Here is a 23861-nt window from a genome sequence, read left to right as displayed (position 1 = left end):
TGGCAGATGCAGTATAATGTGGATAAATGTGAGGTTATCCACTTTGGTGGCAAAAACACGAAGGCAGAATATCTGAATGGCGGCAGATTAGGAAAAGGGGAGGTGCAACGAGACCTGGGTGTCATGGTACATCAGTCATTGAAAGTTGGCATGCAGATACAGCAGGCGGTGAAGGCGGCAAATGGTATGTTGGCCTTCATAGCTAGAGGATTTGAGTATAGGAGCAGGGAGTTCTTACTGCAGTTGTACAGGGCCTTGGTGAGGTCTCAACTGGAATACGGTGTTCAGTTTTGGTCTCCTAATCTGAGGAAGGACTTTCTTGCTATTGAGGGAGTGCAGCGAAGGTTCACCAGACTGATTTCCGGGATGGCAGGACTGACATATGAGGAGAGACTGGATCGACTGAGCTTGTATTCACTGGAGTTTAGAAGGATGAGAGGGGATCTCATAGAAACATATAAAATTCTGACGGGACTGGACAGGTTGAATGCAGGAAGAATGTTCCCGATGTTGGGGAAGTCCAGAACCGGGGACACAGTCTAAGGATAAGGAGTAAGCCATTTAGGACTGAGATGAGGAGAAACTTCTTCACTCAGAGAGTTGTTAACCTGTAGAATTCTCTACCGCACAGAGTTGTTGATGCCAGTTCGTTGGATATATTCAAGAGGGAGTTAGATATGGCCCTTACGGCTAAAGGGATCAAGAGGTATGGCGAGATCAGCCATGATCTTATTGAATGGTGGTGCAGGCTCGAAGGGCCGAATGGCCTACTCCTGCACCTATTTTCTATGTTTCTATGTTTACCCTAGATGTAATTCGCTGCCAAGTGGACCTTGAGTGCACTTCCCTCCACCCCCACCTCCCAGATACCCTTTGGTGAAACGCCTTTTAGCTATTCCCAGGTATGTAATTAGCTCGAAACAATTCCTGGAATACCTTTCCGAAAATTGCAGCTCCCTGCAAAACTAAAAGGCACTTTTAAGAGAATGTCATTAACAGCATCCTTTTACTCGAGGGTGCAACTTCCCCCAGGGGAGCCTCACATTTTCTGCTGTCAGATTCTACAGCTTGTGTACATACACTAAACACGCCGAGTACGTCGTCTTCGTCTGTACAGCCGACATGTCACAAGTTCGAGTGTGCCTTGTGTCATTATATGCTCGAGTCATGACAACTTGCATTTATACAGTGCCTTTATCATTTTTTTTTTTTTAAGTCCCATGGCACTTCATAAATTGACACGATGAAAGGAGAAGCGATTAGAAAGGGTGGCCGGAAGCTAGGTTTTTGAGGAGGTTGCAAAAGAAAGGTTTACGAAGGGTGTTCCAAAGGATATTGTCCAAGGCAGCTAAAGGCTCTGCCGTGAGTGGTGAGGTGGAAGGAGGGGAATGAAGAGAAGGCTGGAATCAGAGAAGCAGTGTGTTTGGGGGAAGGCACAAGGCTGCAGGAGATTGCAGAGATCGGGTGGAGCACAGCCAAGTCGGCACTTATAGACAAGGATAAAGATTTAATAAGGGGGAAGGGAAGGGAACAGGAAGCCAGTGTCGGTCAGCAACAGGGGTGATGGTGAACAGGAGCTGGTCTGGGACAGGATACATGTAGCAGAGTTTGTGATAAGTTGGAGTTATGGTGGCTGTAGGATTGGAGGCCAGCAGGCAGAGCAGTTGAATCTGGAGGCAACAGAAGCATATACAAGGGTTTAATCAGTGATGGGGTTGAGGTGGGTCAGACGCAGACAATGTTACAGAGATGGAAGTTAGCAATCTTGGCGATGGATAAGCGACGAAGCTTGAAGCTTATCTTGGGGTCAAAAGGGACATCTAGACTCCAGACGACTTGGTTCAGCCCGGGTGCATGACTAGGGAAGGGATGGAGTCACGGGCGAGGAGCAGAGTTCCTGTCAGGACTGAAGACAGCTTCGGTTTCCCTACTGGTGACTGGATGTTTAGATTCATTGACGATTCCCATGTCGGACTAGCAGTTCAACACTACAGTATCACGAAAGCTGACCGAGCATCAGATATCATCACCGAGGGGAAGCACGTAAATAAGCCAAAGACAGATCAGTAAGGGCCCAGGAGGGGAAGTTACAAGCAGAAGAGAAGCCATTTACGGCGATACATTTCCTATGTCCCGATAACTAAGAACGGAACTACACAAGGGCAGGCACATTGCGATAAACAACAGAGAAGTGTTGGAAATGGATGGCATAATCAGCTGATTGAATGTTGCAGAAAGGTGAAAGCAGATGAGATTGGATAATACATCATGGTCAGTCACTAAAGATGTTGTCGGAGTTTAGCTAGTGCTGTTTTAGTGCTAGAAGGGTGGATGCCAGACTGAAGAACATAAGAATTAGGGGGTAGGCCATTTGATCCCTCGAGCCTGCTCTGCCATTCAATATCACAGCTGATCTTCTACCTCAACTCCACTTTCCCGCCCGATCCCCATAGCCCTTGATTTCCTTATATCCAAAAATCTATCAATCTCAGTCTGGAATATACTCAATGACTGAGCATCCACAGCCCTCTGGGGTGGAGAATTCCAAAAGAGTAAAGACATTTCAGTCCCAAATGGCCGACCGCTTATTCTGAGACTGTGACCCCTGGTTCCAGACTTCCCAGCCAGGGGAAACATCCTCCCTGCATCTACCCTGTCAAGACCTGTAAGAATTGTATTTGTTTCAATGAGATCAACTCTCAATCTTCTAAATTCTAGGGAATATAGGCTTAGTTTACTCAATCTCTCCACGTGACAAATTCCCCCATCCCAGGAATCAGTCTGGTGAACCGTCATTGCATTCCCTCTAAACAAGTATATCCTTCCGTAGGTAAGGAGACCAAAACTGTACACAATACTCCAGGTGTAGCCTCACCAGGGCCCTATATAATTCCAGTAAGAATTCTTTACTCTTATACGCAAATCCTTTTTGAATGAAGGCCATCATACCATTTGCTTACCTAATTGCTTGCTGTACCTGCAAATGACCTTTCACTGATTCGTGTACAAGGACACCCGGGTCCCTCTGAATACCAACCTTTCCCAATCTCTCACCATTTAAAAAAATTCAAACAGGGAGTTCAGAGGAGATGCGGAGAGAGTTGGGAGGTTGATGTTAGGGCGGAAAGCACGGCTGGGCCACGAGTGCACTTTTCCTTTGAGAAATGACGACTGCAATTTTGAAGGGAAGAAGGATGAAGGGTCAGAAAGGAGAGCTGAGTGAAGACAGGATCGAGGGAACACCAGCTTAGAGCGAGCAAAGCTAGGTGAGAAAGTGCAGAAAGACAGGGCTCCTAGGCTACAATCGGTGAGGCATTGGGGCAGGAGGAAGAGGAAGAAATATCAGAGGCAGCTGCACAGATCTTGGAAATATAGAAACATAGAAAATAGGTGCAGGAGCAGGCCATTCGGCCCTTCGAGGCTGTACCACCATTCAATATGATCACGGCTGATCATGCAACTTCAGTACCCCATTCTTGCTTTCTCTCCATACCCGTTGATCCCTTTAGCCTTAAGGGCCACATCTAACTCCCTTTTGAATATATCTAACGAACTGGCCTCAACAACTTTCTGTGGTAGAGAATTCCACAAGTCCACAATTCTCTTGGAAATAAGGAAATCCATGAGTTCCTCGCACTTTATGTTTGAGGCGAGGATGGGGGACACGGGGCAGATGGGTGCAAGACGGCAGCTGGTCCGGAATAAGGAGCTTAGGGTTGTCCTTGCCCTCAAGGATTATCCTGGAGTAATAGGCAGTTTTGATGTGACATGTCTGGGGTTGTTTTCTTTGGAACAGGAGGCTGAGGGGTGACCTTATTTAGATGTATAAAATTATGAGGGGTCCTAGATAAAGTGAATAGAAAGGGCCTGTTTCCCTTAGCAGAGGGGTCAACAACCAGGGGGCATAGCTTTAAAGTAATTGCTTGGAGATTTTGAGGGGAAATATTTTCACCGAGAACATGGTGGGTGTCTAGAACTCACTGCCTGAAAGGGTGGTAGAGGCAGAAACCCTCACCGGTTGGCATGCAGGTACAGCAGGCAGTGAAGGCGGCAAATGGTATGTTGGCCTTCATAGCGAGAGGAATTGAGTATAGGAGCAGGGAAGTCTTACTGCTGTTGTACAGGGCCTTGGTGAGGGCACAACTTGTACAGTTAAGGTCTCCTAATCTGAGGAAGGAAGTTCTTGCTATTGAGAGAGTGCAGCGAAGGTTCATTAGACTGATTCCCAGGATGGCAGGACTGACATATGAAGAAAGACTAGATCGACTAGACTTATATTCACTGGAATTTAGAAGAATGAGAGGGGATCTCATAGAAACATATAAAAACAGGATTGGACAGGTCAGATGCAGGAAGAATGTTCCCGATGTTGGCGAAGTCTAGAACCAGGGGGACACAGTCTAAGGATAAGGGGTAAGCCAGTTAGGACCGAGATGAGGAGAAACTTCTTCACTCAGAGAATTGTGAGCCTGTGGAATTCTCTACCACAGAAAGTTGTTGAGGCCAGTTTGTTAGATATATTCAAAAGGGAGTTAGATGTGGCCCTTACGGCTAAAGGGATCAAGGGGTATGGAGAGAAAGCAGGAATGGGGTACTGAAGTTGCATGATCAGCCATGATCATATTGAATGGTGGTGCAGGCTCGAAGGGCCGAATGGCCTACTCCTGCACCTATTTTCTATGTTTCACCACATTTAAAAAGTACTTGGATGTGTACTTACAGTGCCGTAACTTATAAGGCTATGGACCAAGAGCTGGAAAGTGAGATTAGGCTGGATAGCTCTTGGTCACGATGGGCTGAAATGGACTCCTTCTGTGCCGTAAATTCCTGTGACTCTATGTCCGGGGCCTGCTTGGAACGAGAGGCACTGTGCAGCAGGGTGGTGCTATGTCTATATACTCCTCAGTTCCTGCCATAAAAATTGCAGGCATGCCAGAGCTTTACGTAGAAACAGATACACAAGAACGACAGCAAATAGAAAAAAAAACAGGAAGAACATCGGATGAGGGCAACAAACCTCGACATAAAAAGCACCCCCCCAGGACCTGTACCGCAACAGAATAGCACCTACCGAGTGAATGGTTTTAAAACCCAATGAACAAACCAGGTTACCTCAAAAGGGAGGAAACAAGCACAGCGTCAGACACTAGCAAAAACATTTCTTTAAAGGTTGCGGACAAGTTGACACTGCATGCAGATTAGTCACTGCTGCTGGCTGATATCATGTGAAGCCAACCCAAACATTTAACTTTGCTCAATTGACAAAAACGTGCTATTCCTTTCCTCTCTTCCTGTAGCAAATTCTACCAGATATAACAACTTTCATTTATATAGCGCCTTTAATGTAGTAAAACATCCCAAGGCGCTTGACAGGAGAGTAATCAGACAAAATAATTGACACCGAGCCACATAAGGAGACATTAGGATAGGCGACCAAAAGCTTGGTCAAAGAGGCAGGTTTTAAGGAGAGATTTAGGGAGGGATTCCAGAGAAATCCTCATCTAAAACAACATCACCCTAGGCTCAGCTGCAATACTCACCCCTCGCCAATAGCTAAACAATAACTTGCATTGATATAGTGCCTTTAATCTAGTTGTAACATCCCAAGGCGCTTCACAGGAGAGTAATCGGACTGAATTTGACACCGAGTCACATAGAGAGACATTAGGACAGGTGACCAAAAGCTTGCTCAAAGAGGTAGGTTTTAAGAGGTGGCTTAGAGGAGAAAAAAAAAAAGAGAGGTGAAGGGGCAGAGAGGTTTAGGGAGCGAATAGCCTGCTCATACGAGACCCATGCCTGTGGGGGTGCTGACAAGCTGCTGCCACCCACAGAACTGTGCCACAGTCAGATGGATGGAGGTGGGGGGAAAAGATTGCTCCTCCACAACTCCTTCCAGATTGTGAAACCAATACATGCGTTTACTCTCTTTACAGAACAATCACAAATAGTCTGGAGGGACATCAACCAGAGTCTGTCAGAAGATGAACTCCCACGAATCGACGCCAGCTATCGGCTGCTCTACAGGACGATGAACCCGGCCGAACATCGAAGTCTGCCTGCTTCGCTGAAAACAGCATCGTCCCAGATTCACGGACAAGTTCTACGAGGATAAACCACTGTGCCAAAAAGTTAAAGAAGTTACCAAATGGAATTTACAGGGTGGGGAGGAGAGTACTGCTTTACGTGTCTTGTGACAGGCTGCTAGCTGTAGGCCCCGGCGGACAGTTTAATGATTCTTCTGTACAAAGAGCAAACTATGAGTCAGCTGTTCGACATCTGGAGGGGGCTGGAGAGGAGCCCTTCCCCCTCCCCTTCGACATTCAACTTTCAGCTGCAGCTGTTACCTTTTCTTCCTGTGAATACAGATCAGGAAAAGCAATGCCACTGGTCCATTTTGCTTCACAGGGACTTACATCCTGATCGGGAAAACTTTTAGCCGATCCTGTAAAATGCAACTACAGGAGACAAGCACCCAAATGTCAGTTAACCCGACATCGAGGCATGTAAACCGCATTTCCTTTCCGACTGCAGTGGAGGTGCACAGTTGTGCAGCAACCTTTCCGCTGCCATCCTCTGGGGTGCTGAAGCAGCCGACTGCTCCAATTGCACATGCAGCATCGGAGAGACAGGAACTGTTCTTCTGACAGGTCTCAGCACACTGGTTTATTAATACACTGTCCTAGTTTTGTACTGACAGTACCACACATCAGAGCCAACATATTGAGGGGGAGCTCAAAAGGGAGGCACTCCCTGAAAGAGGAAAAAAAAAAGGGAGATGTGTCAACTCTTTTCATCTAACGGCCATTTTGAGAATTGTGAATTGCCCAAGAGGAAGAACGATGCAAGGCGTAATGGTAATTTTATAAAAACGTACACAGCCAATGTTTTTTAAAAATGACAATTCTTAATAACAACTTGTATTTATATAGCGCCTTTAACATAGTAAAACGTCTCAAGGCCCTTCACAGGAGCGCTTCTCAAACAAAATTTGACACCGAGCCACATAAGGAGCTATTAGAACAGATGGCAAAAAGTTTGATCAAAGAACGTCTTAAAGGTGGAGAGAGAGGCGGAGAGGTTTAGGGAGGGAATTCCAGAGCTTAGGGCCCAGGCAGCTGAAGGCACGGCCACCAATGGCGGAGCGATTAAAATCAGGGCTGCTCAAGAGGCCAGAATTGGAGGAGCGCAGAGATCTCGGAGGGTTGTGGGGCTAGAGGAGGTTACAAAGATAGGGAGGGGACGAGGCCATGGAGGGATTTGAAACTAAGGATGAGAATTTTAAAATCCAGTATTAACATCCTTTCGTTTTAGCTCTATCCAATTTGGACGTTCACCTCTTGTCTAGGTTAATAGAAAGAGGCAGCGAGGTTAATAAATACCTCGATTAATGTTAGTTCAGCTCCCGTACACCCGTCAGGCTCAGTAACTTGGTCAAATCAGGATTGACGTCATCACCACCTCACCGGAGGAAAAACAAAAAGGAACAAAAATCAAAAAAAGTTGCTAAAACGAACTGTGGTGATTTGATTTTTAAATGGGCATCTCCTCCCAAAACCAGTTACTCAGTGTCCACTTCCGCAATGCTGCCAATGAGCCCGCCCAATATAGGCACAGGCAAACGGCAGGAACAGAATTAGGCCAGTGTATTCTGCAATCCGCAATCTTGATTGATCTTTTAAACAACCATCTGGTCACAATATTACAGCAGCTCTCGGCTCGCTCCGAGGTGATTTTGGGGGACGTACCTTGTTAGGTCTCTGGTTTTCTTCCTCCCCAGCCCCGTCCCATTCCTAAAGTCAATTCCTTCAGACACAAACCCTGCAAAATAAAGGAAAAAGGAAATCACCTTCAGTGGCTCGCGAGTGCTCGTTCTGAACGAAAACAAATGCAGACGGGAACGATAATACAACAGCCCTCCACCCATGCAAAAGGAGTCCTCATTGAGGAAGGGCTGACAATCAAAGGCCTTGCAATTATGCTGGGTGAAAATTAGCTTACGAATGTTTAATATAAAAACAAAAAATGGTGGAAAACATTCAGCAGGTCACGCAGTGTCAACATCAACAACCTGTATTTATATAGCGCCTTAAGTGAAACGTCCCAAAGTGCTTCACATGAATGTTACAGAACAAAATTTGACACCGAGCCACATAAGGAGATATTTGGGCAGAGAATCAAATGCTTGGTCAATGAGGTAGATTTTAAGGAGCATCTTAAAGGAGGAGAGCGAGGTAAAGAGGTGGAGAGGTTTAGGGAGGGAATTCCAGAGCTTGGGGCTGAGTCAGATGAAGTCACGGCCACAAATGGTGGAGCGACTGAAATCGGGAATGCTCAAGAAGCCAGAATTAGAGGAGCGTAGATATCTCGGGACGGGGAGGGGTTTGAGGCTGGAGGGGGTTACAAAGATAGAAGGGGCGAGGTCATGGCAGGATTTGAAAACAAGAATTTTAAAACTGAGGCATTGCTTAACCGGGAGCCAATATAGTTCAGCGAGCACAGAGGTGGTAGGTGAGCGGGACTTGATGTGAGTTAGGACACGGGCTGCCAAGTTTTGGACGAACTCAAGCTTACGGAGGGTAGAACATGGGAGACCAGCCAGGAGTGCATTGGAACAGTCAAGTCTGGAGTAACCAAGGTGTGGATGAGGGTTTCAGCAGCAGATGAGCTGAGGCAAGGCGATGTTACGGAGGTGGGGAGACAGAGAGAGAGAGAGACAGAGACAGACTTAATGTTTCAGGTCGATGGCCTTTCATCAGAACTGTTCAATAAGTTTGCATCAAATTCCAGTTTGAATCCATGGCTCCATTAAACCAGCACACGAATGAATGTAACCGAATATGCTGAGCTTATGTGCACCCAGCACAACTTTCAAGCCGAAGAGTCAGAAGAAGAAAAATTCTGCTGAAAAGTGAGTTGCAGTTCAAGGTTTCTTTTCAAACCCGATTGTCGGGGGAGCTCGGTCTTCAGTCTGATTCTCTCAAAACTTGTGACAATTATGGCAGCACATTGCATGGATCAGAGATTTTCCCAGGATCCCACGGTGTCTGTGGGTGGCGGGGATTCCCACAGCTGGATTTCTCTGCATCTCATCAGAATTCCGTTTCGGCATCAACATACTAGCATATTATTTCTGCTGCAGTGTGCTAACACAAAGGGGCTTTTGGGGGGGGCGGGGTTAGCACACTTGGCAGCTTTTTTGATTTATGTAGGAAGAGTCGTCGTCAGTTCCTCGTTGGTACAGTGGTGAACATTGCCGTCTGGCGTGCGAGAGACCGGGGTTCAATTCCCCAACGGAGAGGAAGCTTTCAGAGCGCGGCTCGCTGGTCTCGGCGCGTGATTCTCGCTTTGGGATTTATGGCTATAATTGGAGAGAGGTCCTGGGTTCAAATCCTGGATCAGCCCTCATTTCTGGAACAGGCACAATGGGAGTTAGCACATCCTCAGAGAACATTGGGCCAAACATTGTGGTCGGAAGCTTCCAACCGAAAAAAAAAAATCCAAATTTACCTGGTGGTCCCGCTCCAACAAACACTTCGGGTCCGAGACCCAGCTGCACAGCCCACGCATCCCTGGAGCGTAAGCGCTTCCTGGGATCACATGGGCCTGGACCACCAATCACAATGCAGTGTTCTCATTCACAGTAATGGCAGCTCCAAGCTCCCATTACGATCAATGCGAATACCCCTAAAATCAAATAAAACGCAAATATAAATTTTAAAAACACTTCACTTTTAAAAAAAATTAATAGAAATTGCATTAAATCAAATGTTTGAAAGAAAAATGTATTTTTGAATTGTTTATTAAATGTTTTAAGGTTGAACCTCCTTATCCAGAACACTCGGGACCCTGGCCTATTCTGGATAAGAGATTTTTCTGGACGAGGGATGGTCACATTAAATTGGATGGTACGAGTACTGAGCAAGGGGATATCGGGGCTGGCTGGCTTGTGGTTGGGAGTGCGGCAGAGAGATCTGGGGAGGGGGGGGGTTGGTGGATCGCGGAGTCAGGCCAGCTATTGCGGGAGTCGGCAGCGAGGAAGGACTAGTTCTGCACTCGCGCCACCGGTGGCCGGGAATGGTTCTAGACGAGGGGCGCTTCTGGATAAGGGAGTTCTGGATGAGGGAGTTTCAACCGATAGTGTTAAAAATAAACTTACAGGGTTTTTAAATATATAAACAAGTAATAACATTTAATTTTTTCTATCTATTAAAACTCTTGCGCTGGTAAAAGCAGGCTTTACACCGGCTTTTACCAGGCGTATGAGCTTGAAAGACATTCGCTGGGAAAGAGTTGGGCAAATAGCCCAAATCTCCACCCGCAAAGGCCCTTCTCCCGGGAATGCGCTGATCTGTCAAAAGAAATTTTAACAGACTGCAAGTGCCAGGTTCATGCGCGCCTAAACTCAGAACTTGCAGGGCCTCTTCAGGTGCATGCGCACATCGTACGGACCCGGAGAGGCTAGAATTGCAGGGCCATTGTGTCAACACTTGCAAAGGAATATCACAACTATAACAAGGCCCCTCCCCCTGCTTCCACACAGAGCAGTTTGAAAACCACAGGACGAACTGATGAAAATTCCATCGTAGAGTGTCATTTGTTGAGTTGACTGCGCACAAGTCCAGAAGGTTTACACACCGTCTCTAAAACCGCCAGATCTCTGTATGTCCATTGTGGTAGGGAATGAATAAAAGCAAAATTAGTTGAGCTAGATGCATTTTATGTTTCAAAACAAAAACCACTTCGCATGGGAAGAGACACAGAATCGCGGAGAGCTCAAAAGCAGAAGGTATTCATTAAAAAAAAACACATCCCCTCTCCTAATGCTCTGTGCTCCTCTCCTGACTCATGCTTGGATACTCCCCACTGGTCACCCGCCAGTACCTCATCAAACTGGCTGCTTCTCATGCATGAGCCCACAGTCAATGTCAGCAGATATTTATTTAAATCATGTATTGAAGATTGCAGTGACTCTGGAAAGGCCCCAATTACAGCCCATCCCCCTGCTGCCCCGAGGTGATGGTAAGGGTCTCCCTGTATAGTGATTGATTTTACAACGGAATGGCTTCCTGGCCCATTTCAGAAGCAATTAAGAATTACATCCATGATATTACATACAATTTACAGCACAGAAACAGGCCATTTGGCACAACAGGTCTGTGCTGGTGTTTAAGCTCAACGTGAGTCTCCGCCCACCTTACTTCATCTCACCCTATAAGAAAGACTTGTATTTATATAGCGCCTTTCACGCCCACCGGACGTCTTAAAGCGCTTTACAACCAATTAAGTACTTTTTGGAGTGGAGTCACTGTTGTAATGTGGGAAACGCGGAAGCCAATTAGCACACAGCAGTGTGATAATGACCAGATAATCTGGTTTTGTTAGTGATGTTGATTGAGGGATAAATATTGTCCAAGACACCGGGGATAATTCCCCTGTTCTTCTTCAAAATACGTCCACCTGAGGGGGCAGACGGGGCCTCGGTTAAACGCCTCATATGAAAGGCGGCAGCTCCCTCAGCACTGTACTGGGACTGTCAGCCTAGATTTATATGCTCAAGTCCCTGCAGTGGGACTTAAACCCACAACATCTGACTCAGAGGCGAGGGTGCTGTCCACAGAGCCACAGCTGAGAAAAATAACGTATTCCTTCATCTCTCACGTACTTATCTAGATTCCACTTAAATGCATCTGTGCTATTCGCCTCAACCACTCCACGGGCCCAAATTTGGCCAGTACAGATTTCTGGCGCACCGCTTTTGTATAACTCCAAGGGCGCCGAAAATCTTCGGGCCAAGTTTGGCTGCACCCCAGCCTCTCCTCGATGGTGGCGTAGTGTGGCAACTGGATTCAGGGGCGGAGTCAGGTCCCAGCACTGAGAAACAGTGCCGGGACCTCTGCACATGCGCACTAAAGTGTGCGCATGTGCAGTAGCTCCTCGCCCCCAGAATCTGAGAGCATGTGATGCAGGCTATGTGGGAGGGGCCGATGCTCGCCATCCCTATCCTGGGCCAAGTGGTCTGCCGCACAGGCTGGCCGCTGCCTTCCATGCTAAGGGCTATAACAGACAGGTTGGTGTGGGGGAGAGGGGGGGGGGGGGGGAAAGAGTTTTGAGGGGGGGGGGGAAAGAGTTTTGAGGGGGGGGGGGGAAGAGTTTTGATGGGGTGGGGGGAGGGGAAGAGTTTTGATGGGGGGGGGGGGAAGAGTTTTGATTGGGGGGGGGGAAGAGTTTTGATGGGGGGGGGGAAGGGGAAAGAGTTTTGATGGGGGGAGGGGGAAGGGGAAAGAGTTTTGATGGGGGGGGGGGAGAGGGGGGAGGGGAAGAGTTTTGATGGACGAAAAATATACTCAGTTGAATCAGGCTGATAGCACCTATTCAGTCTCGCTGCTTGGGATTTAAAAGAAAAACTAGCAGTTCTATCATAACACTGTCATTTGGAGGCTACCTGCGCTGATCTCTTAATTCACCGCAGTGTTTTTCAGAACGTACAAAAGTGGCCACTTACTCTGGCCTAACTTCGTTTGGAGTAACTTTTAGCTGGCTAAACTTGCTTAAATGGCCAAAACAGGCGTAATACTGGAAAAAAAACTGAACAAAAAAAAAAACTAACTTACTTACACTGGAGCAACTTAAATGGGGAGAATTGCGATTTTTAAGTTACTCCCAAAAAAATCTAGTTGCTCCAAAAAACACAGAGCAACTCCTGGGGAAACTTGGGCCCATGAGAGGTAGCCACAGCGTGTAAATCAAAATCGAAATACTGCAGATGCTGGAATATGAAATAAAAACAGAAAATGCTAGAAATCACAGCAGGGCAGGCAGCAACTGTGGAGAGAAACAGTTAACGTTTCAGGTCTGTGACCCAGAACTGGAAAAAAATGAGAGATGGAACAGGTTTTTAAGGAAGTGCAGGAACAGGGAAAGGGGGAGGGGAGGGAAGAACAGAAGGGGAGCCACAGTGATGGAACTGGATTCACGTGATGGCCAGGCTGGCCTGGGGTGGCAGGATCCAGTCCCTGAAGGGCAATAGCGAACCGGTTGGGTATTTATAAATGTGTCACTGAAGTCTGCCCACAAATTGCCGGATTTATTGAATTCAGTTTCACAACTTGTGGTGGTGTGGATCTGAGCTCCTACAATCTCAGTGTTGCTAGTCCAGGACCGTAATATGTGCACCGCCGTATCTACGATTCAATCTCACAGGGCATCAGAGAGAAGCATAACCAGGTCAGCCATGGCTCAGTAGGCAGCACTCTCGCCTCTGAATCAGAAGGTTGTGGGTTCAAGTCCCGGTCCCGAGACTTAAGCACAAAAATTGAGGTGGACACTCCCAGTGCAGTGCTGAGGGAGCGCTGCACTGTCGGAAGTGCCGTCTTTCAGATGAGACGTTAAACTGAGGCCCCGTCTGCTCTCAGGTGAATGTAAAAGAATGGCACTATTTCGGAGAAGAGCAGGGGAGTTCTCCCTGGTGCCCTTGCCAATAGGTGTCTCTCGATCAACATCACTAAAATAGATTATCTGGTCATTATCACATTGCTATGTGTGGGAGCTTGCTGTGCGCAAATTGGCTGCCACATTTTCCACATTACAACAGTGACTACACTTCCAAAGTACTTCATTGGCTGCAAAGCACTTTGAGATGTCCGGTGGTCGTGAAAGGCAAGTCTTTATTTCTTTTTCTCACCCATCGTAACACAGGACCATTCACCGCCTTGAGCCTGTTCCACCATTCATGTACATCATGGTAACCTTAACTCCATTTACCCGCCTTGGTTCTGTAACCCTCAACACCCTTGCACAAAAATCTAGCAATCTCAGTTTTGACATTTTCAATTGACACCCAGACTCAAACAGCTTTTTGGGGGTGCGAGTTCGAGATTTCCACAACCCTTTGTGTGAAGCAGTGCTTCCTGACATCACCCTGAACGGCCTGGCTCGAATTTTAAGATTCAGGCCACTTGTTATGGACTCTCCCCACCAGAGGAACTAGTTTCTCTCTCATATCAATTCCTTTAATTAACACCTTAATTAGATCACCCCTTAATCTTCTATATTCAAGGGAACACAAGCCTCTGCCATCTGTTCTCATAATTTAACTCTTTTAGCCCCGCGATCATTCTGTGCCCATGCGCATCTTTTACTAAGAGTCATCAGCTAGCAGTCATTATCATAGGCAGTCCCTCGGAATCGAGGAAGCCTTGCTTCCACTAAAAAGGAGTCCTTCGGTGGTTGAACCATCCAATACGAGAGCCAGTCTCTGTCACAGGTGGGACAGATGGTCATTGAGGGAAAGAGTAAGTGAGACAGGTTTGCCGCACGCTCTTTCCACTTGATTTCTGCATGCTCTCGGTGACAAGACTCAAGGTACTCAGCGCCCTCCCGGATGCACTTCCTCCACTTGGTCAGGGACTCCCCAGTGTCAGTGGAGATGTCGCACTTTATCAGGGAGGCTTATCAGGGAGTCATGATAACCCTGACTGATCTTCCCTTCCCAAGCTCATGGGCACAGAAGCCAAACGCAATGCCAATATGTTCACCCTGTCAGAGACTGGCAGTGGAACCTGGGATATACACATACACATCGACCACCAACCGAGCCAGCAGGAAGCCAATGAATACCCGATTGTGATTACTATCCGGGCAAGTACAACGGTCACTGAGACCAGTGCTGCTCTGAGATCTGCTGGCACTGGAAGGATGGTGTGGGACTGCTGGCCCGATGCCTAAACTAGCAACAAAAATGGAACTACCTCCGGGAGATCCTCCCGCACTGGTGTTTGCTCGACAGTCACAGCATAACTACTGATCGTCCAAAGTGGTTGCTCTGCCAGGACAGGAAGCTCCCTCATTTCGTGTTTTGAAGAGAAACACCAACCCAGTCATTCCTCTTCAGAACTCTGACCTGTGCATGCAGAGAGCTCCACTACCATCCCCCCATACGCAACAGGACCCAGCAGTGAAATAGCTCTCCATTCACACTGTGCCAGCATCTGAGCATCACAATTATAGAAACACAGAGGCTTCAGACAGGGTAGATCGGGACAAGCTGTTTCCACTGGCACTAGGGTCGGTAACCAGAGGACACAGATTGAAAATAATTGGCCAAACAGCCAAGGGGGAAGATGAGGAGAAATGTTTTTACGCAGCGAGTTGCTGTGATCGGGAATACACGGCTTGAAAGGGCGGTGGAGACAGATTCAATACTAACTTTCAAAGGGAAATTGGAGAAGTACTTGAGGGGGAGAAAGTTGCAAGGCTACGGGGAAAGAGCAGGGAAGTGGGACTAATCGGATTTCAGAGAGCCGGCCGGCACAGGCACGATGGGAAATTCTGTGCTGCATCATTCGACACTACCACAACTGTTCCTGTACAGATGGAGTTAAATCCAGGAGCAGATTACATGGTTACCTCCAACAGGAGCCCCACCCCCGGCCAGAGGTTCCGGCCATCCTGTCCGAGCCCCTCCCCCATCCTGCCCGAGCACCCCCCCCCCAGACCGTCCGAGCCCCCACCCCCCCCAGACCGTCCGAGCCCCCACCCGCCCCCCCCTAGACCGTCCGAGCCCCCACCCCCCCCCCAGACCGTCCGAGCCCCCACCCCCCCCCCCAGACCGTCCGAGCCCCCACCCCCCCCCCCCAGACCGTCCGAGCCCCCACCCCCCCCCCCAGACCGTCCGAGCCCCCACCCCCCCCCCCAGACCGTCCGAGCCCCCACCCCCCCCCCCCCCCCCAGACCGTCCGAGCCCCCACCCCCCCCCCAGACCGTCCGAGCCCCCATCCCAGACCGTCCGAGCCCCCACCCCCCCCCAGACTGTCCGAGCCCCCACCCCAGCAGATGGCCCCGACTGCGATGGTAACCGGGGACGGACTGGGTGGCGCTGGCGGCCCGCGTGTCCTAGCACTATGACCGGCCCGTGGCCAGAGCCATCCAGGCACTGAAAGCTGCACTCGGCCCCGACTTCTCCAACTGATCCACTGGCTCGAGCATGTGGAGCGATCCCGCCCGATCATACGTCTCACGCCGCTCCCCACCCCTAGTTCCGACAGAGCTTCTTATTGGTTCCCTCTGCAACCTCCGCCTCACAACTTGAGCCGTCTCTTGGAAATTCCCACCGCGCCACTGCACTCAGCGTGGAGGGATTTCCTGTATGGGTTGCTCCTGCGTGCTTGCCTTGTGCCCAGGCACACTCTAGTGCCACCCGGCTGAGACACGGAGAGGGAGGGGGAATGCTCCATACGGTGGGGTCATCAATCCCTGCATCATCGGGGACCTGGGTTGGCGAGCGCTGTGTGGAGCAGTGGCATCTAACGTAATACAGAGACACTGCACTCTGACAGCGCACAGCTTCGACGGCCTGGAAGAAACCGTGTTCCATACTTGCATGGAGTGAGAGAGGTTGCAGCCCCAGTTCCACTCTCTGAAGGGGCTGCTCCTCAACCTTTGGTGAACGGGTGCTCCTGGAGAGGGATGGTGAGCATTTCAACAGTATGTTCAGGACCTTCCACGACTGGTGGTGGGCATCGTGAAGATATTTACTGTATTACTGCTTGACAATATCCTGATTTAGCTTCTCAGTTGAATTGGACCTCGCGTTAGATATTGTACCCGTGGTGCCCTCCTGAAGGCGGCACTTGTGATGTTTGCCATTTGCCAACACCGGGGCAACCCAGTCTCACCCTATTGGTCCAATAAAAATAGGAAGATTACGAATTCTCTCTCCCATGTTTCTGGTGTGAATTTTGGGGAAAGAAAACAAGTAGGGAAAGAGCTTTAAACTGTATTTCTCAACTCACCCCAGGAACTAGAGGGTAATGGCAATCTTATTATAACACTACACCGTATGGATCGAGCTTGATTTCTGATCACGTCGAGTTAGTTGCTCTCAGCCAGGACAGCAACAACTGGCTTCAGCCACCCAGGTAACTATCCTGGGCTCCCACTTCCGATCAATGTCCAGCACCACCTGTTGAGAATAGTGCGCGCGCACTCGTGTGTACAGATGTCAAGTTAGAGCAGGATCAACTACAAAGCACTGGTTAGACCACACTTGGAGTACAGGGAGCAGTTCTGTGAAGGATATATTGGCCTCGCAGGGAGTCCAGTATAGGTTTACAAGATGATACCCAGACTCTAAAGGTTAAATTACGAGAGACTAAACTCGGGCTGCATTCCCTAGAATTTAGACGGTTAAGTGGCGATTTGCTTGAGGTTTTCATGATAAAGGGGAACATATAGGTTAGAGAGAGAGAGAAGCTATTTCTGCTGGTTGGGGAGTCTAGGACGAGGGAGCATAGTCTAAACATTACAGCTAGACCTTTCAGCGGTGAAATTAGGAAACACTTCTACACACAAAGGGTGGTAGAAGTTTGGAACTCTCTTCTGCAAACGGCAAGTGATGCTAGATCAGTTATTAATTTTAAATCTAAGAATGATTGCTTTTTGTTAACCAAACATATCAAGAGATATGGGGCAAAGACGGGTATATGGAGTTAGGTCACAGGTCAGCCATGATCTTACTGAATGGTAGGCGATGACGAAGTCCAACACCGCCTTCAGTGTGCCAGTGCAACTTCAGTCGCCTAAGGAAGAGCGCGTTTGAAGACCAGGACCTCAAACCCAGCACCAAGCTCATGATCTACAGAGCAGTGTTTCAGAGACATGGATTATGTACAACAGGCACTTCAAGCACTGGAGAAGTACTACCAGCACTGCCTCCGCAAATCCATTGGCAGGATAGACGCACTAACATCAGTGTTCTTGCTCAGGCCAACAGATGCTGCCTTACCCAGCAGTTTCTGTTTTTATTTCAGATTCCAACATCCACAGTGTTTTGTTTTTGTGATATATTATACATTGCCACATCCGGTTCATGGGGTTTACGAAAGGACATCTTTAGGGCACGGATTCCCCACAACTACAACAGGCTTCCCATTATCTTAAAAAAGATACACACACACATACAAACATTATATATTGCCCCTAATTATACTAAATACTCCTCCTGCCGCTCTTGCATAGACTTAAACATTCTGGTCTCGCGTCAGTCTCATTCAAAAATTATGTCACAGGATATAAAACAGAGCAGTAAACCTCAGCAACCACAGGCTGATATACAGGAAGACCAGCAGCACGGGGGAGGGGGTGGGGGGATGACACAGACAAGAGAGTAAAACTGCATTCAATGGGAAAAAATCATCATCATCATCATAGGCAGTCCCTCGGAATCAAGAAAGACTTGTTCCCACTCTTAAAATGAGTCCCTAGGTGGTTGAACAGTCCAATACGAGAGCCACAGTCCCTGTCACAGGTGGGACAGATAGTCGTTGAGGGTAAGAAGGGTGGGCCAGGTTTGCCACACGCTCCTTCCGCTGTCTGCGCTTGGTTTCTGCATGCTCTTGGCGATGAGACTCGAGGTGCTCAGTGCCCTCCCGGATGCACTTCCTCCACTTAGGGCGGTCTTTGGTCAGGAATTCCCAGGTGTCGGAGGGGATGTTGCACTTTGTCAGGGAGGCTTTGAGGGTGTTCTTGTAAGGTTTCTGCTGCCCTCCTTTGGCTCGTTTGCCGTGAAGGAGTTCCAAGTAGAGCGCTTGCTTTGGGAGTCTCGTGTCTGGCATACGAACTATGTGGCCTGCCCAGCGGAGCTGATCGAGTGTGGTCAGTGCTTCAATGCTGGGGATGCTGGCCTGGTCAAGGACGCTAACGTTGGTGCGTCTGTCCTCCAGGGGATTTGTAGGATTCTGCGGAGACATCATTGGTGGTATTTCTCCAGCGACTTGAGGTGTCTGCTGTACATACCTGGACATACTAGGACACACCTGGAATCTTTTTCTCCTTTCATGAACAATCATAGAAATTTACAGCACGGAAGGAGGTCATTTCAGCCCATCGTGTCCGCTCCGGCCGACAAAGAGCTACCCGGACTAATCCCACTTTCCAGCTCTTGGTCCATAGCCCTGTGGATACAGCACATTGCTGGCTACAGTTCCACAGGCCATGAGAGCAGTGTTCCCAACTTGCCACTTTTCATGCGTGAACATTGAGCGCCAGTGGGCGAACTGACCACGTGGGGAGGGGGAGAACACCCAATCCTATCCTGGCCCAGCATCCACACATATTCACGTCCAGCACACAGCACCGGGTTAGGCATCAAAAGGAATTGGAGCTGACTATGCCCCCTCCATGGTCCCACAGCCAAATACAACATCCCCACTGGACAAGACGGTTCACTCCACAGAGATCTACTTCTGGAACTCGCTGGTTTCTGTGATTCGGTATCACGTAGGTTACGTAACGAGGGAAGAAAGGGACTGCATTCACAGGCATCAATCACTTCGCAGGGTGTTTGATAGACTTTGAAGTAAAAAGAGGAAAGCTCAACTTTATTCTGAGAGTGTTACAAGCTCCGTGAATGTGTCAGCCGTGGCTCAGTGGGCCGCACTCTCGCAAATGAGTCAGTCGATTGTGGGTTTAAGACCCATTTCAGAGACTTGAGCACAAATATCTAGGCTGAGGGAGTGCTGAACTGTCAGAAGTGTCATCTTTCAGATGAGACATTAAACAGAGGCCCCATCTGCTCTCAGGTGGACGTAAACAATCCTACGGCACTATTTCAAAGAAGATTATCCCCGGTGTCCTGCTCAATCAACATCACTAAAAAGATCATTATCACTTTGCTGTTTGTGGGAGCTTGCTGTGTGCAAATTGGCTGCAATAGTGACTACACTTCAAAAAAAAACTTTATTGGCTGTAAAGTGCTTTGGGACGTCCAGTGGTCATTAAAGGCGCTATATAAATGCAAGTCTTTCCTTTCCTTGTTACCATTGGCCTTCCTGATCACTTGCTGTACCTGCATACGATCCTTTTGTGTTTCATGCACAAGTACCCCCCAGGTCCTGCTGTACTGCGGCAGTTTGCAATCTTTCTCCATTTAAATAATAACGTGCTCTTTGATGTACTTTCAGCATTCGCTTATTCTTGAAGTGCAATTAAAAGGAAGTACTCTTCAAACAGCAGCCACAGAACACCCACTCAAACTGATTTAATTACCTTTCTGAAAAATAGACGCAAGTGGGTCAGGAAACAATGCTTTCTACCTTTAAACAAATCTCTCAAAACCGTATAGCAACACGCTTAGACGGATGTATTTAGTGTAATCAGGTGGCTCATTATTCCGAGGATGGCCTGAGATGCTGTGTCATAATCCAAGCCCAATATTTGTGCATGTAGATGGGATGGAGATATCTCAGTTATACTGCTGGTTGCCACAAGATACTGCACACTAACTACTAAGTAAACCAGAAGTTAACAGATATGCCCAAACTGGGTAAACTCTGATTTTCCCACATTACAACAGTGCTAACACTACAAAAGTACTTCATTGGCTGTAAACGCTTTGAGACGTCCGGTGGTCGTGAAAGGCGCTACACCAATGTAAGTCTTTTTTTTAATTCTTTCTCTTTGTTTAACATAGCTCACTCGCCCCCAAGGCTTTCTTGGTAAAGCAGCACCCGAGTGTGGAATGGAGCCAGAAATTCAGGAAAGTGCCAGGTTTTATCATTGATCTGTGCCAAGTTCGCTGGCTGCAGCCAGGAAGACACGAGGTGCCTCAGCACTGCCGCACTTGCGAGAGATTTATGTTTTTTAAATCAGCCAGAGTTCATTCTCTTGATCACTATCCAGCAGCCCCTTATAAAAGTGCACGTGTGTGGAGAAAAGGGTTGAACTCCGCTGGAATGCTCCCTGTGCTCAAACAGCCCACGAGCATTAGGTGCCGAGGCTCACACAAGAAAAACCATCACCTGAGCAAAGTTTGCCGATTAAGAAATGGATGATCCAATTATTGAATGAAGAGTTACTTTGTAGGTTCCAGCACATACAGAATAGACTGCAGTTCTGTAGGTTTTTGCAGGTTTAGTATTTTAAAATATAGATGAAACCAGCCCAACTACAGATCTCAATAACGAACAGGGTGGATAAGGGGGAACCAGTGGATGTGGTGTATCTGGATTTCCAGAAGGCATTTGACAAGGTGCCACATAAAAGGTTACTGCACAAGATAAAAGTTCACAGGGTTGGGGGTAATATATTAGCATGAATAGGGGATTGGCTAACTAACAAAGAACATAGAGTGGGGATAAATGATTCATTCTCTGGTTGGCAACCAGTAACTAGTGGGGTGCCGCAGGGATCAGTGCTGGGACCCCAACTATTTACAATCTGTATTAACGACTTGGAAGAAGGGACTGAGTGTAACGTAGCCAAGTTTGCTGACGCTACAAAGATGGGAGGAAAAGCAATGTGTGAGGAGGACACAAAAATTCTACAAAAGGACACAGACAGGCTAAGTGAGTGGCCAAAAATTTGGCAGATGGAGTATAATGTTGGAAAGTGTGAGGTCATGCACTTTGGCAGAAAAAAATCAAAGAGCACGTCATTATTTAAATGGAGAAAGACTGCAAACTGCCACAGTACAGCGGGACCTGGGGGTACTTGTGCATGAAACACAAAAGGATAGTATGCAGGTACAGCAAGTGATCATGAAGGCCAATGGTATCTTGGACTTTATTGCAAAGGGGATGGAGTATAAAAGCAGGGAAGTCTTGCTACAGCAATATAAGGTACTGGTGAGGCCACACCTGGGATACTTACGAAAGGATATACTTGCTTTGGAGGCAGTTCAGAGAAGGTTCACTAGGTTGATTCCAGGGATGAGGGGGTTGACTTATGAGGAAAGATTGAGTAGGGTGGACCTCTACTCATTGGAATTCAGAAGAATGAGAGGTGATCTTATCGAAACGTATAAGATTATGAGGGGGTTTGACAAGGTGGATACAGAGAGGATGTTTCCATTATAGGGGAGACTAGAACTAGAGGGCATGATCTTAGAATAAGGGGCCATCCATTTAAAACAGAGATGAGGAAACATTTCTTCTCTGAGGGTTATTAATCTGTGGAATGCACTGCCTCAGAGAGCTGTGGAAGCTGGGATATTGAATAAATTTAAGACAGAAATAGACAGTTTCTTAAACAATAAGGGGATAAGGAGTTATGGGGAGCGGGCGGGAAGTCGAGCTGAGTCCATGATCAGATCGGCCATGATCTTATTAAATGGTGGAGGAGGCTCGAGGGGCCATATAGTCTACTCCTGCTCCTATTTCTTATGTTCTTATGTACATAATCTAGACTAACATTTCCGTGAAGTACTGGGGAAGTGCTGCATTGCCAGAGGTGCCGTCTTTCAGCATCCGTCCATTCCCGAGAACGTAAAAGATTGCATGGCACATTTTTCAAAAAGGAAGATAATTCTACCAGTGTCCTGGCCGACATTCATCTCAGTCAACACCATCCAATTGGCGATTCATCTCATTGCTGTTTGTGGGAGCTTGGTGAGCGCAAATTGGCTGCTGCGCGTGCTGACAATAGTGACAACACTTCAGAAGCAATTCATTGTAAAGTATTATAAAGTATTTACAGCACAGAAACAGGCCATTCAGGCCAACATTTATGCCAGTGTTTATGTTCCACACGAGCCTTCTCACACCCTTCTTCATCTTACCCCATCAACATATCCCTCTATTCCTTTCTCCCTCATGTGTTTATCCAGCTTCCCCTTAAATGCATCTATGCCATGCGCCTTCACCACTCCCTGTGGTAGCACGTTCCACATTCTCACCACTCTCTAGGTAATGAAGCTTCTCCTGAAATCCCTATTGGATTTATTAATGACTACCTTATATTTATGGCCCCTAGTTCTGGTCTCCCCCACAAGTGGAACAGAATTAGGAGCAGAAGTTGTCATATTGAGGGGCTATAAGATCATGGCTGATCTTCAACCTCAACTCCACTTTCCCACCCAATCTCCATATCCCTTGATTATCCTACAGTCCAAAAATCAATCGATCTCAGCCTTGAATATATTCAGAGACTCAGCACCCACAGCCCTCTGGGGCAGAGAATTCCAAAGATTCACAACCCTCAGTGAAGAAATTTCTCCTCATCTCTGTCTTAAAAGGTGCAAAGAGATCTAGAGGTACAGATACACAAATCATTAAAAGTAGCAACGTATATTAACAAAGCCATAAAAAATGCAAACAAAGCATTGGGGTTTATTTCTGGATGGATAGAATTGAAAAAAAAGGGAAATTATGTTAAACGTATATAAAATTCCTTGTTAGACCACACTTGGAATACTGTGCACAATTCTGGTCTTCATATTATAAAAAGGATCTAGAACCACTAAAAAATGTGTAAAAAAGATTTACAAGGATGGTACCAAAAATGGGAAGTTATAGCTATCAGAAAAGACTGAACAGGCTTGGGGCTCTTTTCTCTGAGAAAAATTAGGTGTGACCTAATTGAGGTCTTTAAAATTATGAATAATAATAACAACTTTTATTTACATAGAGCCTTTAATGTAGTAAAACATCCCAAGGTGCTTCACAACAGTGTTACAACACGTTAGATATTAACCATTGAGGGAAAAAGAGAAAAAGCGTGAGAAGGAAGTGTAAAAAGGCTCGGGTCCGAAACGGCAGACAAAATGGAGGAGAATGATAGTGTAGATGTAGAGAAGATGTTTCCACTTGTCGGAGATTCCAGGCCATAAATATAAGATAGTCACGAATAAATTCAATAAGGAAGTCAGGAGAAACGTCTTTCCCCAGAGAGTGGTGAGAATGTTGAACTCGCTACCATATGGAGTGGTTGAGGCGAATAGTATAAAGGCATTTAAGGGGAAGCTAGATAAGTATATGAGGGAGAAAGGAACAGAAGGTTATGCTGATATATGAGATGAAGTAGCATGAGAAGAAACACATGTGGAGCCGAATCTGTGCTGTAAATTCAATGTAATAATTCTAAGTGAC

At 47.3% G+C, this 23861-nt stretch overlaps 1 protein-coding gene across 1 annotated transcript in view; it reads right to left on the bottom strand.

The window, feature by feature from the left end:
- LOC139229971 (myocardin-related transcription factor A-like) overlaps positions 1 to 23861 on the bottom strand; it is a 240402-nt gene that overhangs the window by 203459 nt on the left and 13082 nt on the right. The gene's annotated exons all lie outside the window — the stretch shown is intronic.

The sequence above is a fragment of the Pristiophorus japonicus genome, chromosome 19 (genome assembly GCF_044704955.1).
Source record: "Pristiophorus japonicus isolate sPriJap1 chromosome 19, sPriJap1.hap1, whole genome shotgun sequence".
Classification (NCBI taxonomy): domain Eukaryota; kingdom Metazoa; phylum Chordata; class Chondrichthyes; family Pristiophoridae; genus Pristiophorus; species Pristiophorus japonicus.
The sequence above is the reverse complement of the archived record's forward strand: the minus strand, read 5'-3'. Positions and strand labels throughout refer to the sequence as shown.